This window comes from Aedes albopictus, chromosome 1 (genome assembly GCF_035046485.1).
Source record: "Aedes albopictus strain Foshan chromosome 1, AalbF5, whole genome shotgun sequence".
Lineage (NCBI taxonomy): Eukaryota > Metazoa > Arthropoda > Insecta > Diptera > Culicidae > Aedes > Aedes albopictus.
Genome location: NC_085136.1, coordinates 157961047 through 157965225, shown reverse-complemented (window position 1 = coordinate 157965225; position 4179 = coordinate 157961047). Strand labels below are relative to the sequence as shown.

Here is a 4179-nt window from a genome sequence, read left to right as displayed (position 1 = left end):
GAGCTTAGCATCGCTTCGCATCGCCTTCAAGACGTACGAATACTTCGACTGTTCGGTCTTGTTGATGCTTTCATACGCTTGGCACCTACTCTTTTACGCCTTGGTTTGGCGTCCCTAACTACTTCTTTCTGCGGCTTTGACTTCTTCCTCTCGACCTTCCTCCCAGGGGGGTCCTTGCCTTGGTTCACCCAACTCTGTGGTTGCTGAGGGCCTACCAACAGCCGCAACCCCTTGTTCCCATCCATCTGGGATGGGCCAGCCTTTTCAAGTTCACTCTTCCCAGCTTTCTGGTACACCTGGCTGGGGTCCGACTTGCTGGCATTGCTGCCGACCTTCGGGGTAAGTATTCGCCTGGCCTTGCGGGCACCGCCAGACAGCTCCTCGCCCGGCGTCTGCATCGCCCGCTTCTGCGAGTGCTTATCACGGGCAGTTCTATCCACCATACTTTTTGGACTCCCTGGTATACTTCGTATCCTTTTCCTTCACAGGTTCCGCCGCTGCTGCAGTCTTCACGAGTATCTGCTTGGCATCGTCCACCGACTTCCGAAGTCGCAACAGGGCTGTTTTCAGGTCCTTGCTAATGTTAAACTTCGTGGACGCAAAGACGATGATCTTGCCAAGCTGCTGCTCAGTCACCTCGATAGCGGGCAGTCTTTCTCTTTTTTGGTTGATGGCCCTTAACAATCACGCTCCATCCAGTATCTCCACCCGCAGGCTAGGAACTCTTACGCTGGAGCTTCGTACACAGCTTCCCGCACCTATGGCCTCACTTTTCCTTTATGGAGACCTCGCCTTATTAGTTTTATTATTGGCCGGCAACTACACTGCCTCGAGAGTCTGTGCGTGGGTGTGCTGAGGCGACGACATACGGTTGCTTTAGTTTATTGGTTGTACTGAGGCGGTTTCCGAAGACGAAGATGTGCAAGGATGGAAGAAAATTACTTCAAGCGATAAATGATACAGGATACTGTAGAAACTTGGGATATTGAAATGAAAAAAAAAATAACAATAAACTGTTTAAACTGATTTAAATTGAATTTTCAATAATTCACGAAAAGAATTATCCACTAACAGGCAGAATTCAGCGACATATGATTTGGGTTGACTATTAAGCTGATTATCTCTCATGCATCTCATAAAAATCGGGTATGGAATTGACTGGGCGGAGCTATTTCGATTCGGTCATCGGCCTATAAATATGGTACCATTTTCAAAGCATGATTCATTCAACCAACCAACGTCGACACGCACGCATCCCGCAGTGCAACCAAGGAAGCAGTCATCGGTCATAAAACCGACAGCGTCGCAGCGGAGTGGCTCATCCACCCACCATCGTCGAGACAAGCGCCTCCTCACGCGCAACCGAGGCAGTGGTTTTCGGTTATAAAACCGACAGCGCCACATCGGAGTGGCTCATTCAGTCAACGAACGTCGACACGCACGCATCCCGCAGTGCAACCAAGGAAGCAGTCATCGGTCATAAAACCGACAGCGTCGCAGCGGAGTGGCTCATCCACTCCACCATCGTCGAGACAAGCGCCTCCCCACGCGCAACCGAGGCAGTGGTTTTCGGTTATAAAACCGACAGCGTCACTGTTGCGACCCCTCGGTCGACGCGTCTTATTAGGACGATCTTCATTGAGGTACCATGATCCCGACAGAACTCGATAGATGTACACTGAACGAAAACCCCATCCCAAAATCGACTGATTTGTCCGACCATCCAGTCCAAAGTACCAAAATCGTGTTTTCGAAAGACGAATCAGTCATACGGCAATCATCCCAAAAATCGGATGACGATCATCTTATTCGCGTATGAGTCGACGCACGCTATGTGAATGAATATTAGTTGCAGAGCGAAGGCCACACAGATGCACCGAATTTATTCATCGATAGCGTAACAAGTTCCTTGATCGTGACACCCGGGACATTGACGACTTTGATTTGCATGTCCTATCCTGGACATGTCATATTTTTTGAAAAGGGTGCCGGCATGGGTACCCTGGCCCTGGCCACTAAGCACATATATTTTTGAAAAAGATAGCGGTGATATTGTTATCAATCGCTAAATAACAAAGTTGCTCGACCATATGGTCGACATTCTATTTTCATATCGCTGTCATCCGGTTTTAAGATGACATCATTCGGTCGGTGGACCATACGGTTTTCGACCGAATGTCGTTAAGGGGCGTGATCGTATCGCCTCTCAGTCGATCTTGGGCGGGGGGTTTCGTTCAGTGTAGGTAGAACACTCAATATGACAGAGCAACTTGTCAAATGCTGGGACGTCAAACATGAGATGGTCAGGAGAATGATTAGGCAAAATTGCGGTGTGGTTCTCGAATTGTTATTATAGAATTTTTGCAGTTACTCGTTATAGTTATAATTGTTTTGCAAGTAATTAGTGAAACGAGGTAATCTAACAGCTAACACTTCAAGTTATCATCTTTAACAATAAATGAATTTCTTTAAAGATAAGCTGTACTAGACTTCGGCGTATTCGCTAACCGTAACTGAACTGCGTTGGAGATCGTTTATAGAAACATATTATCGTAAGTTTGATCAGATAATCATAGTTGAATTAAGACCCTAATTTATCTACATGCAGTAGAAACAGATTTGCCGCTAGAAGTTTGGAACCATACATCATAAAGGGACGAAGATAGGAGGAATTAGAGCACGAAAGAACTAAACGTAAGTTGAGTGTGGCCCCAATTGAATTGTGACTAATGAGGTTGAATTTCAGGAATTTTTTAATGTGCCTAATAAATATTAAGAAATCGGAATCTCGTGCCCTCCTTTCACTACTCTTGATAGTTGACCGGTGAGTCAACAATTTAAAAAAATCGTTTACTCCCATTCCGAGCGGACGATGCTTGGGCGAACGCCAATGAAGACGAGAAGCACCGCTGCGTCTCGTGATAGTAGGACCGCTCCGGGGTCTACCCGAAACGAAATCGATGGCAGTCAACACTGCAAAGCTTGCAAAGACGACGACAACACTCGAATGGTCCAGTGCGACAAGTGTGATGACTGGTACCACTTCGAGTGCGTGGAAGTAAGCCAAGGTGTCGCAGACCGTGATTGGCATTGCCCTAGCTGCTTGCAAGCCGCCAAGGGAGCCAAGAAGAAAAGTACAGCGAAGGAAGCTACTGTAGTACCATCCGTGAGTACGTTAGCTTCTATAAATCCTTCTATACGAGTAACATCGATGCCATTGAATGTCGTTCCTCAAATCTCTTCAAGTTTACCCGCCTTGCCCAGCGATGTTAATGATTCTATGCTAACACACGTTCCATCCAATGTGATGTTTCCGCCTATGTCCGCCAATAAAGTAAGCAACACAATACCCCCTTCTAATACCCCAGTAACTAGTACGTTTTCCGCGTCAAATATACTGATTCCACCAAGCATATTCCCCCCGCCGGTGGTACAGCGCCCCTCAATCCGCCTCCCCCGCCATCGAATCAATTTATACAGTCGACTGCGTGTTCGCTCAACACATTCCCGGAGATGAGGAGTCTGAGACAGTGTCTCCCAGTCTTATCCGGTCATCCGCCTATACTAGCAGCTGCAAGCATCCCCTTGGCATCCAGCACCATCATTCCAACTACTGGAGTCTTAGTTGGACAACTTCCGAACGAGCCGCTGAAATCAACGTCGGATATACCCCAAAACAACGCGAAGCAAGGTTTTCGGGACACATCGAGTCAGCATTCGGGAACTTCGAGGAGATCTACCAAGCAAAGACAGTTGGAGTTGGAGTTAAAAATGCTCGACGAAGAGAGGAAATTGCAAGAGGAAGAAAATGCGAAGAAGCGTGAATACCTTCAAAGGCGGTACGCTCTACTGTTGGAGATGGCCAGCGAATCGTCTTCGATAGTTGAAGCTGAAGATGCAAGAGTTGAGGATCGAGTGGAAGAATGGGTCAACAATGGTATTATTGAAGGACAACAGCCAGATCAGCCGGGACCAACTAGGGAGCTACTGGAGCTCAATACAGCAGTTCAGCAGCCATCCAGGAATGTACGACAGCATGACAACCACGACGATATTCCCAGCCTCGTCAACAACAGCCGTCTAGCTACATCATTGCATCGACCTAGAGTGATCGCGACATCGGTTGGGCGACGAAACTACGACATTCCCTCGAATCAACCTTCGCATGGCTTCTCGAAT

General features: G+C 47.5%; 1 long non-coding RNA gene across 1 annotated transcript; it reads left to right on the top strand.

Moving 5' to 3' along the window:
- The first annotated feature begins 2246 nt into the window (after positions 1-2246).
- Positions 2247-3379, top strand: LOC115270255 (uncharacterized). The gene is made up of 3 exons (XR_003899118.2): positions 2247-2414; positions 2475-2552; positions 2609-3379. It is a non-coding gene; the product is annotated as an uncharacterized LOC115270255 (long non-coding RNA).
- Positions 3380-4179: the final 800 nt, after the last annotated feature.